General features: G+C 35.4%; 1 pseudogene; it reads right to left on the bottom strand.

Annotated features, from left to right (window-relative positions):
- The window catches only part of LOC150055716 (NADH dehydrogenase [ubiquinone] flavoprotein 2, mitochondrial-like), a 184676-nt pseudogene extending 160886 nt beyond the window's left edge, over positions 1-23790 (bottom strand).
- Positions 23791-24072: the final 282 nt, after the last annotated feature.

Raw genomic sequence — 24072 nt, 5'->3', positions numbered from 1 at the left:
TAGTATTCCTCTCTCCTTCCTGACTGTCCACATTAGCTTTCATCTTCCATAGCCTTCATCTATAGTGTGTCCTTATTGTCACAGGTCCAAAAGTGCCTCCTGCATTTTGTTGCTGTTTCTCCAACTATGCTAAGGTAATATTAAAGAGCTAAGGAAGCTCTAAAAAGTCATAGTATGGAAGGTCTTTTGTTCATCAGACCACCCACGGGAGGCCCAGTAATGGGATAAGCATCAGTTCAAGATGCATCTGGGATAATATTATCAGAAGATATTAGAATTTGGGGCCGGGAGTTTAGCCTAATGGTAAGAGTGCTTGCCTAACATATACTAAGATCTGGGTTCGATTTCTTGGTACCACACACACATACAAAAAGCCAGAAGTGTTACTGTGGCTCCACTGGTAGTTCTAACCTTGAGAAAACCCAAGGACAGTGCCCAGACCCTGAGCTCAAGCCCAAGACTGGCAAATAAAAAGGAGGACGATATTCGAATTTATATTAGAATTTACTATTATAATTAAATAAATGGACTAAATAAATCTGAGGAACTTTCTCCGCATGCACACATCAGTCCATCAAGGAAAAATACAGAAGACAAAGCAGCGAAGGAAGTCAAGTGTATTCTTAGACTGTTGAGCCTGAGACACTGATATTTTACCTTTTTGCTCCTGGTTCCCAAATCCTCAGACAGAGATTTGAATCTATATCATTCTTCCTCTGGTTTTAAGATTATCCTGCTTTCTAGCGAGATCGGCTTTTGTTGGGGTGTAAAAAGTCACAATATTTTTCAGATCAGGTACTTTAGGAACTATAAGTACTTTGGGAACTATACTAAGTAAAATTTAAATAATATCTGAATAATAGAATACTGTTGTAAAAACCTAATTTGGGTCAATTCATAATTTTAAGTGTATGTGCTAGGATTTCAAATTGTAATTTCAAAATAATTTATTATTGAAATGCCTCTTGGTAGAATAAGAAAAAGAATAGGGTCTAGTAATTCACTACTTCTTTGCCAATACTGATTATAACTTTATCTTGATAGATAAATTTTTATTATATGTAATTTTGAAAAGACTATACATTCATATGTATATATATGTGGTTTGTAAAGTTTTGTCATTATTTGCCTTACATCTCACATGGTATTGAGTTGTTATCAAGTGAGAGCATAAAGACTTTTTCAGAAACAATAAAATGAGTAAAAAAAAAAAAGCAACTACTCTCCTTTAAAAAATAAACTTGGACAGCAAATTCCAAAATCTTTTATCAAGGAAAGCACTTGAGGCAGAAATAATAATCTTATCTTAATGTGACAAAAATGAACACTTCAAGGTCTGCTATAGATAAATCAATAAATAAAACACACTTGACCCTAACTGTATCTTTTCAATCTGTTCAAAACTAGATACAAATTCCCTCACAAAACATCATTTCTGAAAGCATGTTATCACAAATCTTTTCATTTTATCAATAGAAAACAAGTGGAACAATTTTAAATGCCTACGTTATTTTGAAAATAAAAGAAATATTTCTAATACAATAAAATAAGACTAAGATTCACAGAAAATCATAGAAATCATTTTTTCCTTTTCTTTTGAAACTGGGTAAATATTTTAGTTCATGAAATCTATGCAAAATTCCTGGTGAATGATGGAGTCTTAATTTACAATTAAAGGTTCGTGTATGTCAAGTATATTATGAAACTTTTGCCAATCTTTGTTCACTAAAATAGTTTATTTTTATTTACAGAAAAAGTGTTAGTCTGAAAATCAGACTGTACAATGACTGTACAAACAAAATAACATGTAACAAACTCAAAAGCATCATTTACTACAAAATGTACCAACTTTCTATAAGTTCAAGATAAACTTCATAATAGTAAAATTCGGGACTAAAAGGGATATCCCTGGAAACATCTATGTTGGATGCCACTCTTTGACTCAATATACCATCATCAGCCGTATAGTCAGTCTGAGACCAGTGTGGGTGTGGTCCATGTAGCTATGTCTACCTCTTAAAATGATAGTAAACCATAGTGTCATCCATTTAATAGTGGCTTTGCAAGAAGGCAGAGGCAAGAATTTTCAAGTCATGATAACATTCAGCCAGGAATGCACAGGAGGTCAGAAACATACCTATCAGTTGTCAGATTACGATTAATAGATCCAGCAATTGAAAGAATATTATATCATAGGGATTCTAGCACAGGAAATTATTTATGAATAAATATATAATTGTATGATATAGTACCAACTTCCTTTAATATACTAATACAACATTAAACAGTCGCATTTTTCTGTTACAATTCTAGAACCTTTAATTTGAAGTTATAAATTATCATCTACATCTACATGGAAGTAAAATATTAGTAATACAAATAAAAAGTATTTCATAGTGGCTACTGTATTATACCTTGCATAGTACCTTCTACATAGTAAATGATTCAATCACACAAAGCCTGTCTCTGTCTTAATGAAAATTGAATATACTCCTTTAAATATGGTATTAATGTAATAAAATACCTTACGTAGATGTTAAGTTTTTTTTCTAGCACTTCATTGGTATATCAAAAATCATGGACATATTGCTGCATTTCTTTAGTTGCTACCTTTGTGCTTTAGTATGTAAAACTGTAATTTCCTTTTTTCTTTGTGTTTTTAATTCTGAGCATATCGTGATTTTAGTGAATTTACTCAACTATGTAAATATATATATACATGTCAGTTCTGGACTTTGAATGTTTTGTAATAATTCCATTTTATTTATAGGGTTTTATTCTGTTTTAAGAATGGTTTTATCCATAATAAGTTTACTTGACTTTGCCTCATTACATATATTTGTAATTACTGTTGTAAAAAAGCTTGAAAATTATAGTGAACAGTCATCGTATGACCTGGTTCAATGTAAAATATTCTCTAGGTAAGTATAGATTTCCTGGAAATCTGGTCATCTAAAAACGTGAATTTTACTGTGGTAATTCATGGAAAAGTAGGGGCTCTGGATAAGGACAAAGATTCTGTTTTTCCAACTGGCTTAACTTTCCATCAGCAGGGACAGCAACTATAAAAGTGAAATCTACATGAATGTGGGTGAAATGGGAGAAGGATTGGTAGCTGCCAGGCACTCTTCATTTGTTTATCATTGTGTCACATCTTTGCAAAGAATGACTAGTGATCCACTTCAATTTTTTCAGTGTCATCACATGCTCTTTTGACAACTCCAAGCCATTAACTGTACAGGGGAAAGGAAATCAGGAGATATACATTTTATTCTGGAAATGTCAAATAACTTAACTTGTCTGAAAGTAATTCCTTGGAAGAAAAAGTCAAAATACTTAGATATTTATATTGCAAGAACAGCGTTGATGAACAATGTTTCCCTACATCTATGGGCAGATCAGAATGTCCTCAATTCTGTATTAAGGCATCAAAGTCAGGGAAGCCTCAAATAATTGTCTGCTTCATATATTTATTTATTTATTTATCTGCCTGTCCTGGTACCTGGACTCAGGGGCTGTACACTGTCCCTTTGTTCTCAAGGCTAGCACTACACCACTTGAGCCATAACACCTCTTCCGGCCTTTTCTGCTTATGTGGTACTGAGGAATTGAACCCTTGGCTTCATGCATGCTAGGCAAGCACTCTACCAATAAGCCACATTCCTAGGCCCCATCATCTGCCTTACCACTGTTATTATTAAGCAGCTAATGGAACCACAAAACATGTTCTTTTCATTTCTTTTTCAGGATTATCCATGAAAATGTCATATCACTAAGGAAAACAAAATTAGGCATTTATGTGAATTTTTTGCCCCAAAGTTTTCCACAATACTCCAAAATTGGTTGAAAAACTGCCAAATTATTATATTTGACATAATGTTTAGTTTCTGTTTCTACAAAATCTACCTGATCTGATGGATTGATTATATTATAGGAATTAGTGGCTATTTGGCATCACATTTTCAGAGATGACACCAAGTGTTATTTCCTATGGGTCTATGGCAAGGAACACATCAAGGCAGAACGACGTGATCCAAGATGCTGCTCACTTTTGGATATCCAAGAAGCAAAAAGAGGAACAAGACTAGAGAGTTGATACATGTTCTTCCATATGTATATATGTTCTTCAATTCAGTTTATAATCTTGTAAGTGCATATGTTTGGTGGTATGCAAGTATATACAAATGCATGAACCAAAATATAGTAGATTCAATAGAGATCTCAAATGGCGTATGTAGAGAACCAAAATCAAAGTTCAGTAAAATAAAACACTAGGAGGTAAGTATTCAAAAGCGGCAGAGTGTAGTTAAGAAGAAAAGGTCTAGACAACTGAATGGGAGAAGAGGAGTAAAATTCAGTGGAGAATTCAAGGCTTATATCCTGTGAAATTAAGAAGTCTGAAGGAAGGGTGGGTGGTATGAGGATGGTGATAATGTTAACAATGTTTTCTTTGTTGAATGGAAAATCCTTTGTAGAACTATATGAAGATAATAAAACACTTGTGTGTGTGTGTGTGTGTGTGTGTGTGTGTGTGTGTGTTGTGTGGGGGGTGGGTGTGGGGGTGGGTGGATAGGAGAGAGAAACACACAGAGAGAGACACAGAGAGACACAGAGAGACAAAAAGAGAGGGAGTTTTTACGGTCCCCATTCCATATAAAGGCATGCTCCAATGATTTACAACATTATAGCATATTTCTTACAGTGTCCCTTACAGTTGCACCTAGTTAGAGAACTTGCTTTAAACACATTTGCTTTGGGGGGGCATATTACGTACAATTCAACAGACTGGAAATATGTGCAAGAATTTCATTTTTAAGAAAGTTACCCTATATTCACTTCAAAGACCTCTGTAACATGAATATAAAAGCTACTAAGATGATTCAGTGAATGGTCTCTGAAGAGAGTGGTAATGATAATGATAATGATAATGATAAACAATAATCATAGTAATCCAAGCAAGAATGCTAAGTAAAAAGTTATTTTAAAAGTGATAGTGGTAGGCTATCTGCAATCCTCGAGTTTCTGGTTAAATATTTCACATGCCTGTCAAAAACCTGATATTACATACTTGTCTGAAAAGTCTATATGGTTATAGAGAAATCTTTTGTAAGTTTTCCTTAATATTCCTTATAATACCTATTATATGACTTACTAGGCCTGCATACTAATACCATATATAGTAGTTTGAAAAATTAACAGAGGCTATTTAACATTTTTGGATTAATTTTCCTTTTCATATAACTAATATATTGTGGGTAAATTTTTAATTATTCATTTAAATGCAGGAAAGACTTATCTTATTAGACAGAAATTAGTATAAAACAAATATAAAGTGATTTACATATAATGATTTAAAATAATGTTTTAAGATAATGACTATATAGTGAAGTCTGTGTATGTGTGCAAGAAGCTTGTGTTTATTTCACAGAATATATTGTATTCTAGCTGCATAACTGTACAATTCTATAATGTAATTGTATAATAAAATTCTATAGTAAGTCTTTAAAAATTTTATTGTCAGGGTACAGTTACATTAGTAAGGTAGTGAGTACATTACTTCTTGAACATTGTTACCCCTGCCATGTTTTATTCCATTTTCCCTTCCCTCACCCTCACCCAAGTTTCAAAGTTCATTTACAACATGTTGCTCTGTGACTATTGCTGTTACACTGGTTCACTCTTTGTCCTTTGTCACATCATGTTTTTCTCCTTCTCTACCCTGATTCAAATAAACATATATATATAAATATATATATATATACATACACTATAGTACACTAGGTACCAAAGTCAGATATAACAATAAAAGTGGATAAACCATAGGGTAAAAAAGCAACAATAATAGATTTTAAAAAGAGAGTGAAAAAATAACTTCCCATAGTACACTGAAAACAATAACCACAAGGATAAGTCTCTTGTTTCCATATCCTGGATTTCATTTCTCTTAGACTCATCCTATGTGGTCATATATACATAGATTTTGAGCTATTGCCCTCCTCTGGTAGGAGAATTCTAAATGTATACTAATTATTACAAATGAGGGAAAACATGGAGCCTATGTTCCTTTGGATCTGGCTTACTACACTTTATATGATTTTTTTCCAAGTATTTTCAGTTCTTTACAAATGAATCAATGTCATCCTTTCTAAAGTCAAAATAGAATTCCATTGGGCATGTATACCACATCATTTGTTTGTAACTCTTAAAGAGGTAAAACTATAGTGAAAATCTGGGAAATATTAGTTATATCTAAAGTATTTACTTTTGTCCTTTATGTGAAATATGTACGTAATAACAATGGTAGATACAACAGCTGTGTAGATAATCAAGGTAAATATACAGATACTGTGTCCTTTTTGTAATTAACTTTTAATTAATTGAGTTAATAAATCATTATAAGATTTAAAGGGTTTTTCTGATTCATAATTTCAGAGACTGAATTTTAGAAATCATTTGTTTTCCCTGTACTGCACACTTTCGTGCTGAATATTTTGCAGGATTATGAAGACCTTAGTTGTTTTAACTTTGTGTATGTGTGTGTAAATGTGCATTTGTGTGTGTGTGTGTGTGTGTGTGTGTGTGTGTGTGTGTGTGTGTGTGTGTGTTCTAGTCTTGAGGCTTAAACTCAGGGCCTGGACACTGCTTTTGAGTTTTTTGCTCAAGGTTGGCACAATACCATTTGAGGCATAGCTCTATTTCTGTGTTTTTGTTTCTTTTCTTTCTTTGTGCTTAACTGAAGATAAGAGTCTCATGGACCTTATTGCCAGGACTGGCTTTGAACCATAAGATGAGCCACTAACCCCTGATTTTTAGTTGTTAATAAGGTATATATTTTAGTGGGGTAGAATTCTACAAGTTTTTTGAAATTCAAAGTATATTTGGCTCTGATTCTTTGTATTTCTTTTCTTCTCTGAAAAATTATAATGACAAGTCTCATGAGTGTAAGGGAGTTTTAAAAGTTTAGGAGAGAGAGCTGACTTGGGCTCCAAGGAAATTAAGGTAGGCTTCAGAGAAGTTGGGATTGCAATGCACATTGAGGGAAATATCAAGAATTCTAGCTAGAGTGTATATTTTGCTGGAAATTTTGTTATCAGTTTGTCAAAGAAGAAGAGGTTCAGAATTAACTGAAACAACCCAATGATACATTCATGCTACAACTGGTATTTGATGAAGCAAGAAATAATAATCCAAGTTGAAAAGGAATTTCCTGATCTAAAGAGAAGGTCATTTTTGGAACATGGTTTGGTGACTTTTTTCATATATTTTATTGTAATTATTAGAAGGGTTACATGATATTCACCAGATAGAAGGTGCATTAATTCACATACATTGATACCCTTTCACATGTCTTGGTCCCCATTTCCCTCCCGCCACCCCCACCCCTCATCTTGTTTTCCCCCCTTCCCTATCCAATTTCAAATAACCAAATACAAATACATCCGTTATATCAGAAAACAAAGTGAGCTACTGTAACAATAGGAGATAACCAAGGGACAGCAAAAGAGATGAGAGATAACATAGTATATTAAGGACAACAATCATTCATTATATGGCTTTTGTCTCTATATCCTAGAGGTCCTTTCATTTAGTGTCATACTATATGGCCTTATATATCAAGGTTTTGGTGACTTTAAAGTTGTTTGGATTTGTCATTAAATTTTCATATTACTATTATAAAATAGAAATAAGCCCTCTATAACTGTAAATTACTAAAATTTTAGGGGAATATTTTTATTTATGAAGGCCTAGTGGCCTGTGGTTAACTCCCTACAGATATTACAAAAGTGTCCAAATGGTACATCAAATACTCCACCTATAAACTTTATTGAACAAGGAATATGCCTATGTTAATTTTCTAAACAATTTTCAGACATTACAATATTGAAAATATATAAAACATTGCACAAGAAAATGGAATGTTATTCAAAGAATGACATATCTTGTGAGGCTATGTGTCATACCATAACTTTGTGCAAAATTGGACTGCAAAATTGGTATGAGAGTTCCTTTTACTTCTGTAACAAATACCTGCAAATGTAGTGGCTTTAAACCAAGATGACTATTTTTTTCTCTTAGTAAAACCCTTTAGAGCACATAGGTCCATGGGGTTGACTTGTTTGATATCAAAATGTTTACAGGAGCAACAATGCTCCCAAACAAATGTAGGAGGGAAATTCCCTTGACAATGTCTAATTCAATGTGTTCATTGAATACATTAGTCTTCTTTCCATTAGTATAATTTATTGGTGTGGTTTGTTTAGAGCTTGGATGCTCATTGCAAGGACTCAAATCAAGTGTTGAAATTTAACTACCATTACGAGGTGTCAGGATGACGAACCTAGCTCTACTTACTGAGAGGTAAGTTTTTTGGAAGATGTTTATGATTGGATAACAGCCTAGATAATAAAGCTTCTTTGATAGAATGTAGAAAAGCTTAGAGGCAGTAGGCAGTAGAAAGTAAGAGATACACCAAACTCTACCTTTTGCGATGAGGTTTCATGCCCCACATTGGAATCATGTTCACAGGAGATCATCAACCTATGTTGTGTATTGTGTTTAGATCAGAAAAAACAGCTTTAAAAATTCATCACAAACATCAAAGTATGCTTTTTAGGCTAATTTTTATAACATCTAAGTTTTTCTTGGAAGACTTCCTTTTCAGGGCTCTATTTTGTTTGTCATGGCAGTCGAGTTTAAATCATGTGCTCATTTGCTGAAGAATATCCAGTAGTGAACAAAATTTGTTACAACATTCTGGGTTACTTCAATATTTTCATTCTATGGAAATATTTAGTCACAAATGCAAACTAAGTAGTATTGAAGAACATATCTCTACTTTTTTTTTTTCCAATCCTAGGGCTTGAACTCAGGGCCTGAGAACTGTCCTTGGGCATTTTCCTCTAGGAGGCTAGCACTCTGCCACTTGAGCCACAGCACTACTTCTGGCTTCTTTATGTGTGTGGTACCAAGAAATTGTACTCAGGTCTTCGTGCACGTTAGGCAAGCACTGTACCCCTAGGCCAAACTCCCAGCTCCATATATCTCCATTTTATAGATATAGCTCAGAAATGAAGGAAAAATGTACAATGATAAACCAATCTTCATGTTATAGACACTAGTTTTTTACACATGTATAGAAAAAGCTAAAAAGTCACTAGTATGTTGTATAATCTCCCATGTGAATTTTGAACTTAATTTTGTTTTCACATAAATAGGATTGTAAGAGTTCTGGGGAATTGGTTATTATACTGAATTCTTATATTATCTTTTGACACAGGTACTTTAAAGGATTGCTCTAAACAATTTTTGAATCAATAAGTAATTATCATGGTTCTTTTCAATCAAATAAATATTGACTTAGAAGAAAACATATGGCCTTTTTTGTCTGTGTCTGAGAAAGAATGCTGGGATTGCTGTTTCTTGTCATTTCACATTATGTTAAACCCATTTAGTTGCTAGATCAAGTGATATAAAATGTTGAAAAGACTGCTTTATATTGTTAGTCAGAGTGGTAACAGACTACTATGCTTTTTTCTACCTGATCTTTGAAGATTAGTTTGTATGAGATTTACTCAGATAATATATCAGGGTGTTTATTCGAGTCATTAATACCAAAGCCTGACAATATTATCTTTGTATTTTATATTGCGATGAAATTGGTTTATGTGATACAATTAGTAATGTTAAGTCTTGATATCATATTGAACAGCACTGATTGTTCCATAGTGTGGTTCACTTTACGGTGACATCAATGAGCAATATTTGTGCCACGCTGCTTTATGGCACTAAGTGATCTCACCGTAGGAGAATAATAGTTATATTGAAGGCTTTAATATCAGATAAACTTTGCATTTATGGTACATTTTAAATCACTGCTACCAGAACTCTTTTGACCTCACAAGGCTATAACACTTTTCATTTTGTTATTGGTTAGCAAAGATGCAAAATTTATGTCCTTACAAAAATCTAATTTTATACTAAAAATTCAGGAGATTGAAGAAGAATACTGTCTATACAATTGAAGAAAATGGTTTGGCATTTTACTCAGATGAAACTGGCTTAGCTATACTTTATCACAAATTTTTCAGTATTAACTGGAATGTCTTTGTTTATATGTACATTGCAGGGAAAATTATGGTTCATAGTAACCATTTCTTAGTGTTCTGTACATTTTGGATACATTTTTAAAGTCTTTACATTATTGAAAATTACACTCTGAGAACCTTTTGTCACTCATAGACAAAAAACCACACCCAGGAATATGAAAGTCAAACTTTGCAAGCAGTATTTCTCCACTTGTAAATATATTCTTTAAATTATTGAGTTTCTTTTTCAGAGACATACAGAAGGAATGATATGGAGAGATAACACTACATGCAAACAATAATTTTACAGTTTGCTGGAAATAATACATAGCTTACATAAAAATTATCAAGTAATTTATCAAAATAAATGCCAACTGAATTTTTATTCTTTCATTATATTCCAATTATTTATTTATGCACTAACATTTAACATAGCAATATGCTAATATTGCTTTACTAGGATATATCATTTGTTAATGTTAAAGGATAATTATAGCAAACTCTCATTTGTGACAGTAGTATCTGGGCCATATGCTATATTACTACAAATCTTTTGAGTGAATCGTTACTCCAGGTGCATAAGTACATTGTACAACTAATTCCTAAACTGTTAGAAACCAAGAAAAATCAATTTTCTTCTTTTCATATTTTACAAACTGCAATTCTTTTGAAGAAAACATGGAGAATGCTACCTTACTACATCCATGAAATAGTGACTAAAACTTCAAGGATCTTTTGAGGCTTTTCAATGCATCCTTCAAACTTTATGTATATTAGCTTCATGAATTATTAGTAGCATATTTTAAGTATTTAGGATACATATTTATTCTGAACAAGGCTCAGTAAAGAGTAATAGAGTCCTTGGTGGGGCCGGGAGTTTGGCCTAGTGGTTAAAGTGCTTGCCTAGAGTCCTTGGTGTTAGTCAACAGAAATCACCCTTCTTTTATTTCACCATAAGTAATGGCAGGGCACAAGTAATTTTGCAATGCAGTCAGGATTAAGTACAGGAGAGACAGTGAATTTTTATTGACTCATTTGAATTCTAACATGGATCCATAGATAAAGGCAAGTACCATGGGAACTAGCAATTACTTTTCCTGATTCCTCACCTTCTAGGTTCATTCCTTAGAGACACACAAACAGAAATGGGTACAGGGTAATAAAATGAGATAAATTTGTACTGCAAAATTTATATGATTATTTTATAAGAATTCACAATTAATAAACTATTTTTATTCTGTAGTGAAAGACAGAAAACCTACTATGATTGTTAAATATGTATGGACTTTGCTTTGAAGGTCTTCCATCATTTTCAGAGACTTCCATGTTTTGATCATTCTGGATTACCTACAGACTATTTCATATCATCAGTACTAATTTGTATGTTGTTGTGAATTGTCCTAGTATTTGAAATCACAGTGTTTCTCTTCCTTGAATCAAAAATAGTAATTAGAAAACACAGATGATTGCAAAGTCAAAAGAGATTCACAACCGGACCCATATGATTTATGAAATTCAACTATACAGTTGTGTGAGTTTATGGAACTGCTTCAAGGACTTAACCACTGTATCATCTCTCATAAATGGAAAATTCTCACTTCTAGGAAACATGTTATCCAGATGAATGTTCCAAATGAATAATAGGAGTGCTCTTGTTTAGTTGTTATTCTCGACTTGCTATTTCCTTTCATTATATTCCATTCCTAACGGGAAATGGATGGGTTTTTCTTTTGTTTTTTGGGGTTTTTTTTTTTTGCCCGTTCCGGTCCTTGAACTCAGGGCCTGGGCACTGTCCTGGGGCTTTCTCAAGGCTAGAGCTCTACCACTGTAAAACATTTTTCTGTTTCTATGTATGTGGTACCGAGGAATTGATGTTTGATGGCGGGTATTCATGCATACTAGGCAAGCACTCCAGCACTAGGCCAAACTCTAGGCCTAGAAATGGATGCCTTTTGAAAAGAGTGGCAACACTTGGCTGTGTTTCATGGTGGGACAGGAAATGATCTACCTCTCATCTTTAAACTCCTGTAGCGTTAATTGCGAGTTTTGCACTTGAGCATGCAGTGAATTAGGCTCCCTAGGATGTAACTCAAAGAAGGCAGTCGGTTCCAGAGAGTTACTGCCTCACAAGCTAAAGGTCAACATTTGCAGAATAGCGAGTGGGTGTGATGTACAATCTAATGACTAAAACTCAGCAGACACGAAAACAACCAAAACGGGAACAGATGAAAGAAACGAGTTTCTGCATGAGCAAGAGCTGTAAGCTTTTTTGCAAGGCTCCCAAGAGCAAAAGCATTGTTAGTGGACTTCTATCTATTAGGAATATGCCGAGAATTAAACTACTGTGAACTTATGCTCATTCTTTCCTTTAGTTTCCATCTTTGAAATTTCAGGCAGTAGAACTGGGTAGAAAAATACATCTCTTAGTACAGGAAAATGATTCTCTTAAGAACACGTTGATTTTTTTTTCCATTTCAGCCAATTGCAAGTACTTATCCTTACACATTTCGTAATTACAATGTGCTGTAGTAATATGGTAAATAAAGAAATTTTCCAGTGGAATGGAAATTATCAATTAGTGTTTGCAAGGTACACAGTTTCCCCCCAGTTGACTTGTTATATCAGTTTTGCTTTCAGCATCTTATTGTTAATATCTCACACAGGATTCACATATGATTACAACTTAGTGTTTGTAACTTAAGGGAAACATTAATGGAAGAACCAATACACCAAACTTAATGGCTGGTCAGAATGCAAAACAATACAATAGTAATTTGCATATGACTTTTTATAATGAGAATTCTATTTCAAAACACATTTCACAGTTAAGTGACATCATTATCGAATTACATATCTTGTTGCAGCGGCTAAAAATTAAGAGCAGAGAAAAAGAAGTTATCTATAAATCATGAAAGAGAGGTTTCAATTAGGTGGCAAGAGATGGCAGAAAAAGAAGAGAAAAAAACCATGGTGAGTTCTGGGAGGTGTGACTTGATCTTTATAAGATAAAAATTTAAGTTTGTGGTTACTTCACATCACTGTAATTGGTTCATGGACCTGAGTAACATAGGTTGTTTGCAGGGATGTCAGTAAAATCAGTTGAGCAAAACAAACCAGTATCAGAAAGATAAATATCATGGGGCCGGGAGTTTGGCCTAGTGGTTAAAGTGCTTGCCTAGCATACACGAAGACCCGGGTTCGATTCCTCGGTACCACATACATAGAAAAAAAAAGCTGGAAGTGGTGCTGAGGCTCAAGTGGTAGAGTGCTAGCACTGAGAAAATCCAAGGACAGTGCTCAAGCCCAGAACTGGCAAAAAAAAAGAAAAAAGAAAGATAAATATCATGCATCTTTTCTCACCTTAAAGAGCACAAGAGAGAGGACTCAAAATTTGCATACCCAATGCTATGAACATGGTACTGGAAATATAAACACTACTACATAGATATAAAAATCTATGACTCTATAGACATAATGTTTTATTACATAGATTAATATGTATCTATGACACACAAACCTTCAGCCTAATTTTAATTATGTTCTAAAATCTAAGTGCCATTGATTGTATATAGAGATTCCCTTCTTAAATACTTATTTGTTAAATATGGAATTTGAAATATGATGTAAAAATCAATGTTAATAAGTTTTTTAATAAAAATATTAAATTAATGCAAAAGATAAATTGAGGCAGATCAGTAAGAAGAGAAACAAAATAGTGTTTGTAGAATGTATATAACCAAAATACATTATATATGCAACAGTAAATGTATATTATATATTAGTAGCATGTGCCTTTAAAAATAATGAGTCATGATTCATGATGATGTTTACTGGTTTAAGATTCTTTTCCTTTTAATCATGGTAAGAGCACTTTAGGTTCAAGTGATACAATTATCTGTAACATGAATGAAGTTTATCAAAAACTTTTTCTGCCTGCTGAGATGATCATATGTTTACCTTTTTCTTACAATTACACAATTAATTCTTTTTTTTAAATTTTTTTATTGTAATTAGTAAAAGGGTTACATGATATTTGCCAGATAGAAGGTTACACAATTAATTCTATTGATAGATTTTAAAAGTGTACCTTCTTGAGTTTTGACAAATATATGATGACATGGATCCACCATTGTGATGTATGAAAATAATTTTACTATCTTAAAAACAGTGTCATAAATGATTTCACATGCTTGCAATGCTAGTACATGGGAGACTGAAGCAGAAAGTTTGTGAGAAGCTTGGTCTACATAGAAAGTTCAAGGGGTATCTGACTGTCTTGGATAACACTTCTATGGCCCAATAATTCATCCCTCTGTCCCCCAAATTCCCAGCTTTCTTGATGATTTCCAGGGTTTGGCCTTCATCAGGATGTTATGTAATTGGAATTATAGAATATTATGCAGCAACACAAAAAGAATCCTAGCTATCAATTCATGAAAAGTTACAAAGGGAATTGAAGTGCACTTTACTAAGTATAAGAAGCCAATCTAAAAAGACTCTATATTATATTGTCTGGATGGACCACTATTGTCAACTAATCTAATCAAAGGCCTCTTGACTGCTTTTAAGGTTTGGCAATTATAGACAAAGCCGCTATAGGCAAAAAGGGAAAAAAATCATTAAATTCACTAAAATTGTTTACAAAGAAGTGAGTGAGAAGATAATGGGATAAAAATTAATTTTATCAAAGTATAACATATCCACATGTAGAAATACTGCAATGAAACTACTTTTCACAATTGCTATAATGTAACAAAAATGAATAAAATAAAATAGATTAAATCAATAGGAAAACTATATAACTATATAACATTTACTCAAAAATTATTTTATATTTACTTGTTATAATTTCAGAAATTAAATGCTTTCACTGAGATGGTGATCTTATAATAAGTAAACTCATACTGCAGAATTCAAATTGAAATCTAATAAAATTGTGAAATGAAACAGCTCATTACATAATAATTTTAAATAGGACTGTTGTAAAAGCTTAACTTCTTTTTAACCCAATTTCCCTATAATTTAAATTTTACCCAAAGACGTCATTGAAGCTATTCGGCCAAATCCTTAAATTTCCTGCCCTTACCCATGTGAACTTAGAGGATATTTTTCCACATTTCTACCTTGTTCTTCCATAATTATAATCTAGTGTTTAACTTTGCATTTTATACTACAAAAGTGAATATTATCATTTCATATCTTACATATTTTTACATAATAAAAGACATGAGTGTTTTAGATTTAATGTATTTAAGTACTTTCAAGGTATTTACTGTTCTATCTCTCTAAAAAGAATTAACATACATCATACCTTAAAAGATGGTCTATATAAATCATTTTAGAATATATAGTACTCAACACATAAATGTGCTTTGCTAAGTTTACTTCCAGATCATTTATGAAGTATCCTTCAACTGTCTGTGAAAAGCAATGGATCTTCATTACTTTTTTTTAATGAAGGTTGTTGGCAGGATGCACATCAATTTCCTAAAAGTGTCAGTTATTCTTGCCGCTAGTATGTTATGCTTTTTCTTTCTTCTCTTGTGATTTAAGAATCAAGTTAAGAAGACATAGAAGTCACATTTCTTGTCTGAGGTCTCAAATTCAATACCTAATGGGCACAGAGGGGATCAAAAATTTGGAATGCCAGAATAGATTGTTACAGAAGGCATTAGCGAACTTAATACTGTCTGTAGGAAGTCATATTCAGTGACATTTTCATATACACTATTTTAACTTTCTTGAACAAAACTACTATTTCTACTCATATATTTTACTAAGTTCCTTATGTAATATTGTTAGGTTTTGTATCTTCACACTTCCCATGATAGCTAAGCTTATGGAGCAGTGATACTAGACACTATGTTGAAAATGAAGACAGCTCTCTGCATCTGATAAGCCCTGATCTAACTTGTGCTCTCTCCTGGGTTTTGGCTTGCATCTTCCAGGTGAAATTTCTTTCTGTTTACCATCAATTTTGCTTTGATTTTCTCCTGAAAATCTCTCTTCCATTTTATTGGATCTCTTGCCAACCGCACATTTAAAACTGATATTTCTATTTATTTATGCCAGAAGATATTCTTGTTTCTGATATTATTCATGGGTTTGTCCAGCCACCACAGCTACATTACTTACTTTTTCATTTCCTTATTGTTAGTTACACAATCATGATCATGGTAGTTTTTTCTATAAAGCAACAAAACTGTCTTATTAATTTAGGAATTAATCATATAATGCTTTAAATGAGAATAATTTACATCAATAACGTATCTTTCAGCAAAGTCAAAGGGTATATGTACTTTTGATAAATATTTTGATACTCCTGGAGAAAATACATAAATCATTATTTTTCTTAATTTCTATGTATAAATCTCTAATTTTTTTTGCCATTCCCATCTCTTGAATTCAGGACCTGAGCACTGCCCTTGGGTTTTCTCAAGGCTACAGCTCTACCAATTGAGCTACACACCAGTTCCACCTTTTCTATGTATGTGGTACTGAGGAATCATACCTGAGCCTTTGTGCATGAAAAGCAAGCACTAGGCCAAACTTCTGGCCTTGCATTTCTAATTTTTCACTGAAAATTTGAGACATTCCCTTAATCCATGTCCTGAGACAACTATTACAATTTTCCTCATTTCACCATTTTATGGGCTGGACATCCTGTTTCCTGGGAGCATTAGTTCCCACTTTTTTTTAAAATTGTATTTCATAAAAGGGTTACATGATATTTGCCAGATAGAAGGTGCATTAATTCACATACACTGATACCCTTTCACATGTCCTGGTACCCATTACCCTCCCCCCAATCCCCCCACCCATCTTGGTTTTCCCCCCCTTCCTATCAAATTTCAAATAACCAAATACAAATAAATTCACTATATCAGATAACAAAGTAAGATACTGTAACAATATGAGATACCCAAGGGACAGCAAAGGAGATGAGAGATAACATAGTACATTAAGGACAACAATCATTCATTATATGGCTTTTGTTTCAATATCCTGGAGGTCCTTTCAATTAGCTTCATACTATATGGTCTTATGTATCACGGTTTTGCTCTATTGCAGATCTCTGCTAGTAAAGCCCAAGGTTTTTACTTATTATGACAAATGAGGGAAACCATTGAGCCTAAGTTCTTTTGAGTCACACTTACTTCACTTAATATGATTTTTTCTAAGTCTTTTCATTTCCTAACAAACGGGGCGATGATGTTTTTTTCTGACAGCAGCATAGAATTCCATTGTCTACAAATACCACAACTTGTTGATCCACTCATCAACTGAGGGACATCTGGGTTGGTTCCATATCTTTGCTATGGTGAATAGTGCTGCAATGAACATTGTTGTGCTAGTGGATTTAGAAAGCCCTTGTTTGTGGATGGTTGGGTAAATGCCAAGTAGTGGAATTGCTGGGTCATAGGGGAGTTCTATGTTTAGCCTTCTGAGGCACTGCTAGTCTGTTTTCCATATATATTTTAGATATAAGACCTTTGTCCTTTGTGTGGTTGGTGAAGAACTTCTCGCACTCTGTAGGCTTCCTAATTAATTTACTGGCTATGTCCTTTGCCATACAAAAGCTCTGCAGGTTAATGCAGTCCAACTTATCCAGCTTTTCTTTGAATTGTTGTGATTCTTGGACCTTATTGATAAAGCTTTGACCTGTGCCAATGAGGCCTAGTGTATCTCCTATTCCTTCTTGTAAAGTTTTCAGTGTGTCAAATTTTACCTCCAGGTCTTTGATCCATTTGTAGTTAATTCTAGTGCAGGGTGACAAAGAAGGATCCAACTTTAGTTTTCTGCAGGTGCTTAATCAGTTCTGCCAGCACAACTTGTTGAAGAGGCTGTCTTTCTTCCATACTGTTTTTTTGGCTCCCTTGTCAAAGATTAGTGGGCCATAGGTCTGTGGTTTAATATCTGGGTCCTCAGTTCTATTCCATTGGTCTTCAGGCCTGTTCTTGTGCCAGTACCAAGCTGTTTTGATACTTATAGCACTATAATAAGAGTCTAAAGTTTGGAATTGAAATTCTTCCAGCGCTGTTCTTTCTGCTAAGAAGTGATTTTGCTATACGGGGTCTTTTATTATTCCATATGAAATTTTGGATTGCCTCTTCTATTTCTTTAAAGAATGCCATTGGGATATTGATGGGTATTGCGTTGAATTTGTAGATAGCCTTTGGCAAGATTGTCATTTTCACAATGTTGATTCTTCCAATCCAGGAGCATGGGAGGTTTTTCCATTTCCTTAGTTCTGCTTTAATTTCCTTTTTTAGGGTTTTAAAGTTTTCATCAAAAAGGTCCTTTACATTTTTAGTTAAGCTAGTTCCTAGGTACTTTATTTTCTTTGAGGCTATTGTGAAAGGAGTTGCTTTCCTGATTATTGCCTCGTTCCTCTCACTGTTGGCATAAAGGAAGGCAGTTGATTTTTGAGGGTTAATTTTATAGCCTGCTACCCTTCCAAAGTTTTGAATCAGCTCAAGGTGCTTGGGAGTAGAGTCTATAGGATTCTTTAAATACAAAATCATGCCATCTGCAAAGAGGGATAGTTTTACTTCCTCTTTCCCTACTTGGATCCCCTTTATTCTTGCTTCTTGCCTTATTGCACTGGCTAGGAATTCTAATACTATGTTAAAGAGGAATGGAGAAAGAAAAACATGAGAAGGTTTGCCAATGTTTAAGAAGTAATATAACCACTACCTGATGAAAGTAACCATAACCCCTCTGTACATCACAAAAATAAAATAAAAGTGTATTATAACTACTACTGAAAAAAAAAGAGGAGTGAAGAGAGTGGGCATCCTTGTCTCGTTCTTGATTTTAGAGGGAATGGCTTTAGATTTTCATCATTAAGTGTAATACTAGCTGTGGGTTTGTCATACACAGCCTTTATTATGTTGAGGAATGTTCCATGGATTCCTAGTTTCTCCAGAGCGTTTAACATAAAGGGATGTTGGATCTTGTCAAATGCCTTTTCCGCATCTATTGAGGCAATCATGTGATTTTTGTCCCTGCTCCTGTTGATGTGTTGAATTATATTAATTGATTTGCATATGTTGAACCAGCTTTGCCGCCCTGTGATGAATCCAGTTTGATCATAATGTATAATTTTTTTTTTGCCAGTCGTGGGCTTGAGCTCAGGGCCTGAGCACTGTCCTTGGACTTTCTCAAGGCCAAAGCTCTACCACTTCAGCCTCAGCACCACTTCTGGCTTTTTTCTATGTATGTGGTACCGAGGAATCGAACCCGGGTCTTCATGCATGCTAGGCAAGCACTTTAACCACTAGGCCAAACTCCTGGCCATATTTTTTTTGATGAATGTTGTAGACAGTTGGCCAATATTTTGTTGAGAAGTTTTGCATCGATGTTCATCAAAGATATAGGTCTATAGTTCTCTTTCTTTGATGAATCTCTGTCTGGTTTGGGGATGAGGGTTATACTGGCTCCATAGAATGAGTTTGGTAAAGCACCTTCATTTTCAATTTCGTTGAAGAGCTTGAGGAGTATTGGTGTGAGCTCTGCTTTGAAGACCTTATAGAATTCACCTGTGAATCCATCTGGCCCTGGGCTTTCCTTAGGTGGAAGTTCTCTTATTGCCATTTCTATTTCAGAGCTTGAAATAGGCCTGTTGAGTTGGATTAGTTCTTTTTGGTTCAGTGTGGGTATGTTAATATTGGCTAGGAATTCATCCATTTCTTCTAGATTCTCAAATTTGTTGGCATAGAGGTTTGAGAAGTATTCCCTCATGATATTCTGGATCTTGGTAATTTCTGTCGTGATATTACCATTTTCATATGCGATTTTGTTTATTTCGGTATGCTCTCTTCTTTTTTTGGTAAGATTTGTTAAGGGTTTGTCAATTTTGTTAATTCTTTCAAAGAACCAACTCCTTGTTTTGTTGATTCTTTCTATAGTTTTTTTTTTTGGATTCCAAATCATTTAATTCTGCTTTTATTTTAATAATTTGCTTTCTTGTATTGGGATTAGGGTTGGTTTTTTGCTCTTTTTCCAGGAGCTTAACATGAGACATTAACTTGTTGGTTTGCGATTTTTCCAACTTGTTGTTGTAGGCACTCAGCACTATGAATTTTCCTCTGAGTACTGCCTTTGCTGTGACCCAAAGGAGTTGTTATTTTGTGTGCTCCTTATTGTTAAATGTCATAAACTGTTGGATTTCTGTTCTGATCTCTTTGATGACCCATTGGTGGTTCAACAATGTGTTGTTCAGTCTCCATGAGTTACAAGGTTTTCATTGGTGGAGATGTGTGTTCAGTTCCAATTTGATGCCTTTGTGGTCTGAGAGTGTGCAGGGAATAATTTCAGTGTTTCTGAATCTGTCCAGGTTTGTTTTATGGCTTAAGACATGGTCTATTTTGGAAAATGTTCCATGTGCTGCTGAGAAAAATGTATATTGTGTTGTTGCTGGGTGGAATATTCTGCAGATGTCTGTTAGATCTAGTTGGTCTATATAGTTGTTCAGTTCTAAGGTTACTCTGTTGAGTTTTTGCCTTGTTGATCTGTCCATAGGTGAGAGTGGTGTGTTAAAGTCACCAGCAATCACTGTGTTTCGATCTATGTATGGTTTCAGTGTAAGTAAAGTTTGCTTGATGAATTTTGGAGCTCCGGGATTGGGTGTCTACATATTTAGGATCATTATGTCTTCCTGGAGGAAAGATCCCTTTAGTAGTATGTAGTACCCTTCTTTGTCTTTTCTTACTAATTTTAGTTTGAAGTCTATTTTATCTGATATGAGGATGGCAACTCCAGCCTGTTTATGGGGGCCGTTAGCTTGATAGAGTTTATTCCAACCTCTCACTTTCAAAAGATGATTTTTTTGGGGGTAAGATGTGTCTCTTGAAGACAGCAGAACGATGGATCTTGCTTTTTGATCAAACTAGACAGAGTATGCCATTTAGTTGGAGAGTTAAGTCCATTGATATTGAGGGTTAGTATTGAGAGATATTTATTAGTTCCTACCATTTTTAAAAGCTTTTATTAGGGCCTGTGTCTTGACAGTTCTTGTGGTCCTTAGATGGTATGCTGTTTAGGTGCCATTTCTTTCCCCATATTGCATTTATTATGGTCTTCTATGTATAGAACATCATTGAGAATTCTCTGTAGTGTTGGTTTTGTTGGTACATATTGTTGGAGCTTTTCCCTAGAATGGAATATTTTTATTATTCCCTCAGTTATGAATGAGAGCTTAGCTGGGTATAGTATTCTTGGTTGGTAGTTTTTTGACTTGAGGGCATGACATATATGCTTCCAGTCACTTCTTGCTTGCATGGTCTCTGCTGAGAAATCTGGGGTTATTCTTATTGGTTTGCCTTTATAGGTTACTGATCCCTTTCCCTGGCTGCCTTTAGGATCCTTTCTTTGGTCTCTATTGATGGAGTTCAGATTACAATGTGGCGATGGGATGTTCTTTTCTGGTCAGGTCTCTTTGGGGTTCTAAAAGCTTCTTGTATCTAGATGGGCCTGCCCTTTTGAATATTTGGGAAATTCTCTGAGATGATTCTCTGAAGTATATTTCCAATACCATTGACCTCTTTCTCTAGACCCTCCTCAATACCAATTAGCCTTAAATTAGGCTTCCTAATTGTATCTTGGACCTCCTGAAGCGCTTTCTCATGTTTTCTAGATTTGGATTGACTCATTTTCTGTTATTTCTCTATAACAACTAAATTATCTTCAGCCCCGGAAATTCTCTCCTCTGCATTGTCTAACCTGCTATCAAAGCTATCTACTTTATTTTTCATCTCTCTTGCTTTTAATTGCTCATTTTTGATGCCTTGCATCTCTTCTTTTAGATCATGTATGGATTTCTTTAGCTCCTTGATTTCCATTTGAGTGGTTAGCTCAGTAGCTTTATTTTCTTTGGTCATTTGCTGGAGTTCGGTCACCTTTTTATTTGTGGATTCTATGAATTCATCCATTTTTCTTTGAAAAACCTTTATTATGCCCTACTTTATGGCTTGTCCTTTTTCACTTATCACCTTATTTATGGTTTCCTCTTCTTTAGCTATGGCTTCCTCCCTTATTTCTTTCTTTATATTTTCACATTTTTCATTAAGGATGTTTATCAATTGCATTTGTATAGCACTTGGAAGTCTCTCCTCTAGGTTTGCCAGTGACTGTTCCATTGTCCATTTATATTGGGTGGGGGATGTTATTCCTTTATTCGACATTTGTCTTGAGTTTCTTGTTCTGCCCATTTGAAAATGGGAGCAAGATTAATACTAAACATGATTATAGTTTTTCAGATATACCCAACCTAGACCTCTTTAGCTGGCAGACACTAGATGTTCACAATTTTTGATTGGTGTTATCTCTCTCTCTTTTTGTGTACTTATAGACTTGTCTAATACAACCTCTGATAAGAGATTTATACACAAAACAATAAGCCTCTCAATCCAATCCCTATTGTCTTTAAGTCCCTCTGAGCCTAGAGTATAATTGAATACATAGATATACAGTATTGCTCAACAGCCATCAAGTGTAGGTCCATGCATTATAAGTGTTGAAAAACCAACAGAGGACCAGAGATAGAAAAACAGAATGAGAGAGTCAGGGGAGGTACAAGAGGATTAACATAGGAGTGTAAGATTCTTATAGTAATGAGGAAAAGATATAGCGTAAGGATAACTGACCTAAGTTCGTAAGTAGGTAGCATATTTGAGTACAAAGTTTGGAAAGTATTAGAATAAAACTTATGTGTTGCTTCATGACTAGCTCTCAGCCTCACAGTGGGCCATAGGATGGATCTGCGAGCTTCAGTCTGAGTGCTGGGCAGACATTTTCCTGTGCTGCTTCCAGGGGCGGCCCCCAGCCAAGGGTCTGGGGTTTGAGAGTTTCCAGGGGCTCTCAGCAGGATCAGCAGGTGTCCGCTCTGTTCCCAGGGGTGGTGCCCAGCTGAGGACGTGGGCTCCAAGGGTGGAGCTGTGCCTTACTGATTCTCAGAAGGCAAGCTTGGGTGCTGGTTGCCCTTCAGATCCCTCCAGTGTTTCCACTGATTTGTCAGAGAGTCTGTGACTGTGGGGGGCCCCTCGGTACTGTCTTGCTCAGGATTCCCAGCTGGAGGATGCCCCGCTCAAGAATTGAGGGGGGACAGATGCTGGCTCCTATTTTCCCGCACAGCCCACCCGCTGTTGTAAGGAAGGGACCCAGCACCCTTCACTCTTCAGATCCAGTGGCCTTGGAGAGGAGCCTGGTGGGTGGGTGGGAGCTGGGACAGCTCCACCTCCCCTGGTGGGATGCAGAGTCTTAGGGTCAGCCCGCCTGTCAGTCTCCAGTCAGAGGGCTGGGGGTTGTGCCCGTTGGATGGGTGGGAGTTGATACAGCTCTGTCTCTCTTGGTGGCATGCTGGGTCTTAGCACTGCCCGCCTGTCAATCTCCAGTCAATGGCCTGACGGATTGGGCTGTTGAGGGAAGGGACAGGATTCTAAATTCCTTGCCCCCCTGGTCCTTCCAGTCTTTCTCGGGCAGGGTGGAGTCGTCTGAGTTAAGTTCTATTGCTTGGCACCTGCTCTGCTTTCCCTACATGTTTGGTGACGTGCTGTATTACTCATGCCTCTGCGTTCCATCTGTGGGTGTTCCACGGTGGTTGGGAGTCTTCCACTCACCTTGGGTCTCCTCTGCCTCCTGTGGTCCGTGTCTGGGTTCCACTTCTTGATGTTCTGGTTCCGCGACCGGGTTCCGCTGCTTCCATGGCTCGCTGGCCTGATCCTTTGCTGGTTTCTGCAGGTTGGGGCTGCCCGGCTGGGCACCCTCCGCAGCAGCTTTTTGCGGCTTGGAGCCAGCGGAGAGAGGTGGGGGAGGGGTCCTCGCGTTCCAAATTCTTTGAGAAAGTTGGATGTGAGCTTTATCTGGATTTTTTTTCCGGTTTGAGTCCTTCTCCGTTGCTTCTTGAGTTTGTTGTTGTGGATTTCTTAAGATAATTGGCTCGTGGGACTCCCTGTTTCTCTCTTTTTGTGAGAGAGAGCTAGGCAGC

Source organism: Megascapheus bottae, chromosome 13 (assembly GCF_031878675.1).
Source record: "Megascapheus bottae isolate mThoBot1 chromosome 13, mThoBot2.hap1, whole genome shotgun sequence".
Taxonomy (NCBI): domain Eukaryota; kingdom Metazoa; phylum Chordata; class Mammalia; order Rodentia; family Geomyidae; genus Megascapheus; species Megascapheus bottae.
This window is presented reverse-complemented; position numbering and strand designations above follow the sequence as displayed.